This window comes from Triticum urartu, chromosome 6A, assembly GCF_056163025.1.
Source record: "Triticum urartu cultivar PI428250 chromosome 6A, HENAU_Tu73, whole genome shotgun sequence".
Taxonomy (NCBI): domain Eukaryota; kingdom Viridiplantae; phylum Streptophyta; class Magnoliopsida; order Poales; family Poaceae; genus Triticum; species Triticum urartu.
This window is the reverse complement of record NC_141878.1, coordinates 392,858,997-392,869,447: the sequence shown is the minus strand read 5'-3', so window position 1 is coordinate 392,869,447 and position 10,451 is coordinate 392,858,997. Positions and strand designations below refer to the sequence as shown.

Below are 10,451 nucleotides of genomic sequence, written 5' to 3'. Positions count from 1 at the left end.
AGTACAGACTGATAAATGGGATGCAGCAGGTATATTGTTTTTTCATCGTGATAATAAGTGCATGCACTTGTTTCTAAAAATTTGGAGCACTGGGAATTCGAACGGCAGGTGCTTATGCTACCCATCAAATGAAAATCAGGTGCCTGAAAATTCATTTCGAAACAAATGATTCAGCTTTATATCCACGTCGACCCTCAGCATGATGGTTGGAAGAAAATGCCGATTTCATAACAAAAGATCGTTAACAGCAATACCAACTTGCGGACGACAAGGTAATACAAGTACCAATACCAAACTAACTTATAATCTTTTTAGTCCTGGCCCTAGTGTTCGTCTGGTAGAAAATCTTGCAGAGGACCAGCTCCCGATCCTCCTCTTGCTCTAGGTCCCCAAGGTGGTACTGGTGCGTCACCCAGTTGGTCCTCTGCTGGTCAAAGTTCTTTTTTTTGCGGGAATGGTCGAAGTTCTTGTTGGTGTATACCACCAGAACCTTTTTGATGCTCGTCTGCTGGCCATTGACCATCACCGGCAGGGTATTGCCGGTCTTGTGCCACATCGCGTGCATGCCGCACTCCGACTGTATCTTCCGACGCGTCCACGTGCCCCTTCTGAACGCACTGGAATTGCGCTGGAAGAAATGCTTGCTTAGGCCACTCTGTGTGATACCTGCAGTATTGTCGAATACAGGTTTTAGTGTACGTAGTTGGCATTTTCATAACATCTTTGGCATGTTGGAGTCACTTGTTTCACTTTTTGTTAACTGTCAAATTGTAATTGCTTCACTAGGTCTGCGTCTAAAAATAAAAATAGAGTTATAAACAAATGAATATGTTTGTGCAAGTAGACGGCCGATCAGTGTCTTACCTAGAAGTTTCTCAGGATGGGTGTAGCATATGCCGTGCTCGCTGTCGATGGTTGGTATGAACAAATCGATCAGAGGGTGAGATCTCGTGCTGTCAGCACTCACTTTGGCCTCAAGGTGCTCGATCAACTCCTGATCCGTGGGTTCGAACTTGACGCCAGCCTGCAGCACCGACCAATACTTCTTGGAGTTGCATCGGTTAATTCAGGTTATATGGTACTCAATGTATGATCAATTGACTATTTTAAGTGAATCATGAATGATTTCGACAGATAAGTGGTAGTAATCCAAATCTAAAGTCCACAAAACCCGAACACGTGGCCGGGATTCTTGTGTCACCTCATGCGCAACGTGTTGTCACGTTAATTCAATGTGAGGACATGATGAATAATTTGACCGACGTATACTAGTACTGCTACTGTACTACTTACTAGTCGTATTTAGTGTCACATTTTAACCATAGGTTTAACTAACAAAATGTCAATGCATGTCACCCAAAGTTATTCCATTGGAAACTATGTTCAAATACGAATAAAACGATATAATTTTTTGTGACAGGCATTAACATTTAGTTAGTGAAATTTATGATCAAAACTTGACACAAATTACGAAGGGGACCAATAAACCAGGAGGGAGGTAGTAGTACGAGTTGCGCAATATACGGTATAGAGGACTTGTACAAATTTAGTAATGGGGTAAGAAGTTACAAGGTTGTGTGACAGACTTTGTAGGCTACATGAGTAATACAAAATATAATTCCCATTGGACAAAACTTTCACCAATAGTACACACTTGAAGCCTAATTGATATATATGGCTTCTGCACAACATCTCCATCATCATTATCAGTACATCCTATGCATGTGAGTTAGGATGCACTTGATTCCAGAAAGGTATCTATCCTTCAAACAAGAGGAGTGCTTCAAACTAACAACAGTACATAATATCCAACAAAAGAGGGTCAGGCTATAGCAGCAGGATACATGGCTCACTCTAGATATCAGTATGAATCAAGTTGTGCATATTTTGCCACATCGCTGCATGTCGGGTTTGCAAAAGCCATCCATCGCATGGAAGCTTGATGCCTTTCACACACTGAATATTATCTGGCAACAAGCTGTGTCGACGAATCTCTGGGTATGGTGATTCATGAAACCCATGGAATGATATGTAAACATAGTTCCCCCTGGCGAATGGAATTTGCATAGCACGGTAATCGTCGCCGGTGATATGATCGATGATTAGTTGGATGATCGGATAATTGAGCCCGAGGAACATGGAGTGGTTGCCGAGGCTGTAAACCCGCCTGGAGTTGAATATTCCTGGCCCAACGGAGTTGGGATCTTTCTCGAACATGAAGCATCCATAACCATCAATGCCATGAATGCCCCAGGCATTGTACTGCATGTGGTTTGATGAAATGGTTTGGTCAATTTGGTACATGGGAATGAGCATCAAATGACTGCCGTCAGTTGAATGAGCAATAAACCACCACCCATAGGCTGGTATGATTCCAGCTCCTGGAATCATGAAGGCCAGCGCATTTGCGTCTGCTGCAACAATTCAAATTGGAGACCAAAAGGACAAAAATAAACAATCATTTTCGGAGTATGTGTGGAATTAAGATTATTATAACAATGACACATATCATAGACAGAGAATTGCAATGCCGTGGTCATAATCATGCCCCAAGTTTAAAAAATAAGCTAATAGCTTTCATACTCTAGCAATATATCATGGTTCAAACATCATGTAACAATGAGAGGAAAACAGATATGACAAGGCCTACTCGTATTCTACCATATCACTTGCTACAGTTATCATATCAACTCTAAGCAATAACATGCGTTGTTATAAAAATCCTGGAAATGAGAGTAACATATAGCAATCATGAGGTTATACTCATAATATCTATTCTAACAATCATTAGATGCCAATTTTTCTCATATCAACTCTAACAATAACATGTGTGGTCATAAAATCTAGGAAATGAGAGGAAAATATAGCAATGATGTGGTTATAGACATACTATAGGCCTGTTAGGATTCCCTCCTCCTCCACAACTCCGCTCCGGGTGCTCGAGGAGCCGCAGTTTAAAATCACGGAGTGGGTAAGGAGGCGCTCTACAGATTCTCAGATTTCATGTAGCGGGAGAATTACCGAAGATGCCTATATATTCTAAATTTCTAACAATGAACAAGCAGTCATATTCATAAGGTAAAGATGAGATGAGATAGAATAATTACAAGACGATAGATTCCACTAGTATAGGCAGCCAATCTATGCGTCGACCGCGTAAACGATGCCATCATGCACTATAGCATCAGACAAAAATGTTGGCTAAATAGGATTGACGATGAGCCATAACCATGTATGGGGACCGAATTCCAGATAGACTAATCCCATGTTGAACACGGCAATGATCTTGCAATCCATGTAGTCTTCTGATGATGTGGGCACTTTGCAGATTACAACCTTCAGCAAACAGAGGTCGAGCCAAAAGCTCGATGCATCTCGTGCGTAGTAGGCAGGAGTGTCCGACGGGCCGCGAGGCTCGATGGGCGGTATCCAACGATCGAAGAGTGATCTCTCGCTAGGTGTAGATATCCACGAGATGCCACAGACTACTGGATTGGTGGATGAGGACGATCCAATTGGCCTTCATGCCCGCCCAATAGTGGCCGCGCATGAAGGACAGGTGGACGGGTAGTGTTAGCCTGTCGAGGGGCACCATGGCAACCTCCGTAGAATCGTCAAGTCGGTGTCTGGGCCACCTACGAGGATCAGATATCAACAAGTAGAGTGTCTTGAGAAGAGCCGGACGGTTGTAGACAAGTAGACGGTACAAAGACACCGAGCATGCGGCCAGACAGAGGGTGCTGAGCAGGTCCATGCGATTAAAGATCTGCTCCAAGAGAACATCGGGGAGGGAATTCCAATCGCGGCTCTACGTGTCAGTCAGTTCTGCCATAGGGTTTTTTAGGGCGCTGAGTGACTGGGGTTTTTGGTGCCTGGGAGCCAGCGGGCACCGGGGAAGTGGATTCGGGCGGGCGAGCGAAGAAGATGGCATGTGTGGCCGAGCAGTGAGTGGGGGGATATGGTATGCGCGACCTACCAAGGAAGATGGCGCGGGCGGGCGAGCAGTGAGCGGGGGGATATGGTACGCGTGAGCTACCAAGGAAGATGGCGCAGGCGAGCGAGCAGTGAGCGGGGGGGGGGATGGTGTGTGGCCGATGATGGGGAAGAGAGGAGGAAGAAGAGTGAAAGACGGGGAAGAAAGTGCTTTAAATCTCAATTCTACTAGTACTACTACTAGGATATACCATCCTTCGGAGTGTAAATAGTTACGCCGATGACATGTGGGTCTAACTCAAGAGGGCCCATATGTCAGTTAATGGAGGAGAGAGGTGCGTAGTCGTATTTGTGGAAGCGTGGTCCACTGGCAAACATGAAGGAAATACTGGGTAAGGCTGATTTAGTAACACCAACACACTGGTTCAGCTTATTAATTAAGTGTCCCATCTGCTGCAGTGTGTATTTTCACTTCACTGTGAAGACTAGTTGAATAATTCTCTCTGACCGAGATGGGGAATAATGGATCGCGAAGACTTCCTATCTACGGCTGCTTGTAATTCCCTATGCAGATAGGGGAATAATTCCCTATGCATGTACGCTTAGGCCCCTCCCAATGCTCCGCCTTGTACATGTGCTAAGGCTGCTTGTAATGGGAGTATCATAGGTAGTATCATCCGTGCCAACTAAGCAATTTTGATGAGGTGGCATATAATTAAATTGAAAAAGAGATGCTTGAGTATCATATATCATGATACCGTATCATATTAAATGATGTGCTATTTTGTGTCATGCATGGTAATAAATGTAGTCATCTATGATACCAACATATGATACTATGCATTGCGGATGAAGTATCATAAACTAGTATCAGTACATGATACTAGTATATGATACTCCCCATTACAACCAGCCTAAGGCTGCCATGTAGGCAAAAAGTCTGATGTGGCAAGGTAATTAAGAGGAGAGAGATAAGTGTGGTGACCCTAGTACTAAGCGCGAGAACCTAGACAAAAGACTTAAATGGAATAATCCCACCAATGCATGAAGAACTTTAGTTACAAAATCATTAAATAAAGGATGATTAGCACCAACAAGTTAAGCACCTACGCATTGGGAGCTTTAAGTTGCTAAAGTTTATAATGTGCTTACCACCCCATGTAAGCACCGATGCATTGGAAGTAGCCTCATCCTATCCAACAAGATGAAACATTGGCCAAGGCACTCGGAGCCAATAATGTAGGAGTACTAGTAGTTGTAAGTGCATCTAGTGCCCCTTAGTGATTTTGGTGTATTGAAGACTTATAGGTTAAGGGACTAATGTGTTTATGAGTGTACATAGGTCTATAAGTCTACGAGGAGTTTGATATTTACATAGAAAGTCGACCCCTAAAATGAAGTTCTTTGATTGAAGACTTTGACTTTCCGAAGACTTTCTAAAGACTTTGAAAGTGAAGAAATTGGTACAATCCTGAAGATTTGGTATTCATTCGAGGAGCATGAAGCATGAAGACTTTTGTTTTCGTAGTTTCATTTTCTCTTTCTTGTCATAGGAAACACCGTACTGTTAAAGGGGGTCGAGGAAATACTAAGGAAAAATTTCCATGTGATGCTCAACTCAAATCCTACCTACCATCCTTTGAGTGAAGCCATTGGAAATCTCATACAGTTCAGTCAAATTTCTTCAGTAACAGAGATGAAGTTCTTCTGGTCTCTGAGGAATTTGTTCCGACTGAGGAGTTATGAATTCGCCATTGCGGATTACCTACACAGTGAGGAACATGATAGCCCTGAGGATTTTGCTACCCAAAATTCTGACCGTTGCTGTGCTATGCGCCAGCTGTCCCAAAATATCTACCCACCTAACGGTCATATCATTGAAGGGCATTTATGTCTTATCATGTCGGGATGCACCCTAAGCTATAAATAGCTGCCCCCTACAACCACTAGCTGGTTGGATGCTCCGAGAGAAACTGACACTTGTCATTTGAGAGCATCCCATCCTCCGAGGACTTTGAGTGAAAATCATCAAGTGAGGAAAACCCAAACCCAAACACCTACAAACCCAAAGTGATTGAGCATCACTGAAGAGATTGATCCTGCGTGGATTCGACGCTTGTTACCTTTGAATACTGTGCATCTTCCAGATGGTTAGCCGTCATGGTCTAGAGCATCCAAGAGGAAATTGTGGATTGCCGAGTGACCAAGTCTGTGAAGGTTTGGAAGTCACCTGAAGACTTACCACGAGTGATTGGGTGAGTGAAAGCACAAGTGCTCCCTAGGTGGTTTTGGTAATTAATGTCAACATATCTCTTGTTGGACTAACACTATTACCTAGTATGTTTCAGATAAGTTCAACAATGAAATGGCATGGACTAGAGGATGTGGAACCCCTTCAAGATGCTAAGGGCAAAAGGATTTGCTCAAGCTCCAAGCTCAAGACTCTACATTTTCTATTTTAATGATCCAAGATCACATTGAGTCTATAGGAAAAGCCAATACTATCAAGGAGGGATGAGGTGTTGCTTAATGAGGCTCTTGCTCAAAGTGCTTAGTAATATGCTCGAAAGCCCTCAACTACTTTCTCACATCCACATATGACCTAAACCAAAAGTCAAACTCGGCCCCCACCGATTCTTTCTATCTGGCGCCACTGAGTTCAGATGTCATAGCCACTGCCACAAACCCTAGGCAAATCGGTCTCACCAATAGGGATCTCGGTCTCACCGAGATGGGATTGTAATCTCTCTGTTTCCCTTCGTAACATTTCGGTCCCACTGAGATGAGCGATCGGTCCTACCAAGATTGCAATGTAAACTCTCTGTTTCCTTTTCGTAACATTTCGGTCTCACCGAAATGAGCGAATCGGTCCAACCGAGTTTACCTGAACAACTCTCTGGTTAGCTTATTACCAAAATCGGTCTCACCGAGTTTGTGTAATCGGTCTCACCGAGATTATGTTATGCCCTAACCCTAACCATATCGGTCCTACCGAGTTGCATGTCGGTCCCACCGAAAATCCTAACGGTCACTAGATTTGCTAAATCGGTCCGACCGAGTTTATCAATTCGGTCCCACCGAGATTGGCAAGTTGTGTGTAATGGTTAGATTTTGTGTGGAGGCTATATATACCCCTCCACCTCCTCTTCATTCGAAGAGAGAGCCATCAGAACGAACCTACACTTCCAACTTACTTTTTCTGAGAGAGAACCACCTACACTTGTGTTGAGGCCAAGATATTCCATTCTTACCATATGAATCTTGATCTCTAGCCTTCCCAAGTTGCTTTCCACTTAAATCTTCTTTCTACCAAATCCAATCCTATGAGAGAGAGTTGAGTGTTGGGGAGACTATCATTTGAAGCACAAGAGCAAGGAGTTCATCATCAACACACCATTTGTTACTTCTTGGAGAGTGGTGTCTCCTAGATTGGCTAGGTGTCACTTGGGAGCCTCCGACAAGATTGTGGAGTTGAACCAAGGAGTTTGTAAGGGCAAGGAGATCGCCTACTTCGTGAAGATCTACCGCTAGTGAGGCAAGTCCTTCGTGGGGGACGACCATGGTGGGATAGACAAGGTTGCTTCTTCGTGGACCCTTCGTGGGTGGAGCCCTCCGTGGACTCGCGCAGTCGTTACCCTTCGTGGGTTGAAATCTCCATCAACGTGGATGTACAATAGCACCACCTATCGGAACCAAGACAAAAACATCTGTGTCTCATATTGCGTATGAATCCTCCAAACCCTTCCCCTTACATTCTTGCAAGTTGCATGCTTTACTTATGTAACACCCCAAATTTTCAATTTGGAATGTTATACATTAGATCATAAATGCATATCATATTTTATTTTGCATTTTGGTTGATCCTAGAAATTTCTACGAAACTCAAGGACCCACGGAGAGAGTTGGGGAATTCATTATTTTCATATTTGAGTTTTCTCAAATTTTGAGAATAGGATCATTTGATTTTTATTATTTTATCGTCAACTATTTCTATTACAAAAATATGAGAGAGGGAATAAAAGACTTTCCCAAAATAAAGAAATATTGAGGATTTAATAATAAAATCAAATAAGATTTATTTTTGGAGTTTTTCGTTATTTTATTTGAATTTAGGAAAAATGTGCGTTTTTCAAAATTGCAATTAGGCCACAAATAAATGTTCACCTTGTGCGGCTTGATTTTAGAAGCCCGGGAAAATTTATTTTGAGATTTTGGAGTCCGTTTAGTATTTCTTTTTATTTTTCTTCGGCGCGTAATTATTAAAAAAACGAACCGACCTAACGGGCCGTGACCGACCCGGACTCCTAGCCCGCTAGGCTTTATAAGCCGGGGGAGGCCCAGCCGAAGCCAAACCCTAGCCCCAGCCCCGAGCCGCCCCAGCCCAGCGCCGCCGCACGCCACCCGAGGTCGCCTCGAAATCCGTGCCGTTTTTTTTTTAATTTTTTCGAAAAACCGTTCGGTTTTTTAGTTTCGGTTTTTTTAATAGATCGGTTTTTCTGATTTATTTAAATAGCGAGCGTTCGTCCGTTCGTTCGTTCTAGCGAACGTTTGTCGTTTTTCTTTTTTCTCGGATTAAATCCGCGATTTTTCTGATCGTGATTTCTGATCCGATTTTCTTTTTAGTATATCTTTTCGCTCGTTTATTGGAACCAGGCGATTCAAGCGCCTGGAGTTTCGTCTCGAAACCCTCTATCCGTTTAACCAACTTAAACAAGTTTTTGCTACTATAAAAATTGCCTTAGATCCAGATTAGTAGAATGAAGTTGATTTCTTTCGCCGTTTGACTTTCGTTGCTTCGTTCGTTTTGATTCTTTTTGCAAACCGGAGTTATTAAGTTGAACCTTCTGGTTCGATCTCTTATTTGACTTTTACCTGTGCATTAGATGAGTACTTGTTGTATGCTTGTTTGTTTGTTTGCGATAGTGTACCCGGAGTGCGCCGCCTGTTACTTCGAATCTCTAGGTTTCGCGGATCATCAGCAAGGCAAGTAACACTTTGATCATACCTTTTCTACTACCCAGTTTTATTGCATTAGATCAATCCTCAAACATTGCATGATTAGGATCTAATTAAATTGTGGGATGGGAAGTAGTTGAGGTAGTACCTATCACCTGTTATATATCAAACCTTTGGGAGTTACTTCTACGTTTGCTTATTGTGCCATGCTATGCTAGTAGACGTGGATTGAGTGAGTGATATCCATGACAGATGTGAGTATTGTTAATTAATGGTTTATCTAAGGTGGCAACTTAAACACACATCTGGGTGGATTGAGGCACCTGGGTAATCCAGGACTTGCCTGTTTTCTTTTGGACCGCCACCCAGGCTCAAAGGGATCATGAGATTTTTCATGCTAGAAACTTCCGTGTGGAGCCACAAGCTATTATGGGCTCTAGCATAGTTGACTAAGTCGTGCGAACTCTTACAGTGGTGTACTAGCAGATGTAGGGGATGTAGGTGGTACGGTCTACCCGATCGTAAGGTGCTAGAGCTTCTGAAAGACTATGTCTTGGTCATCCGTTTCTCAAACACTTTGTAGTGCGAGAAACCAAACGGACGCGATCGAGTCTTGTGGGGAAAAGTGCGCAAACCTCTGCAGAGTGTATTAAACTAATCATGGTTAGCCGTGTCCCCGGTTATGGACATCTTGATTATCTAGTACCTGGATTATCATGTGAATCTCAACATGTTACCCTAAATTAATTTTGTTGGGCTTTGATAATGATGATGCTTAATTGGGATTGAGAATGCTGTCAACCATTCTCAATGTTTAACAACTACCATGATAGTTAAATAAATTTATTCCTTTGCAGTAGGGAAAAATTAGCTTTACGCAAAACTGTAACAATAGAGCTTTCCACCAGCCAAATATGCATATAGTATAGCTGTTCCATTCCATTACTCTCTATGTGTTACATTGCCAGCATATTCCATGTGCTGACCCGTTTCGGGCTGCAACATTAATGTTGCAGACTTTTCAGATGACGATTAAGGAGTTGTTAGGTCGTGGTTCTATACTCAATGATGCCGTTGGAGTTGATGAACTCACTTATCTTCCAAGCCTTCCGCTGTTATCGTTATTAGATGGCCTTAAGCCATATTTATTGTAATAAGTTCTCTATGGAGACACTCGATCTAATAAGTGTGTGATTGCTACTCTGTTATAAATCCTCCGAGTACTGTGTGGTGTCAGCATTACTGATCCAGGGATGACACCGGAGCACAGAGATCAGACTGTTTGAGGTCTGGTCGCTACAGAGATGGTATCAGAGCACACGCTGACTGTAGGACACGACCACTAAGCTAAAGACCTAGATCACTATTCACTCTCTTCTCTTCTGACTCCTCATCTTTTCTACTCTTTAGGATGGCGGATGCAAGGAACAAGTTCACACAACCGGATGAAGATACACCCTTTGGACGTCACTTGAAGGAAGTCACTAGATATCTGAACATAGGAGTACCAAGCTTCACCGGAACCTACAACACCACATTACCTGAAGAAGAGCACTGGATGA

The 10,451-nt window shown here is 43.0% G+C and overlaps 1 pseudogene; it reads right to left on the bottom strand.

Moving 5' to 3' along the window:
• Window positions 1-295: 295 nt before the first annotated feature.
• On the bottom strand, window positions 296-2,268 carry LOC147965369 (NAC domain-containing protein 75 pseudogene; annotated as a pseudogene).
• Window positions 2,269-10,451: the final 8,183 nt, after the last annotated feature.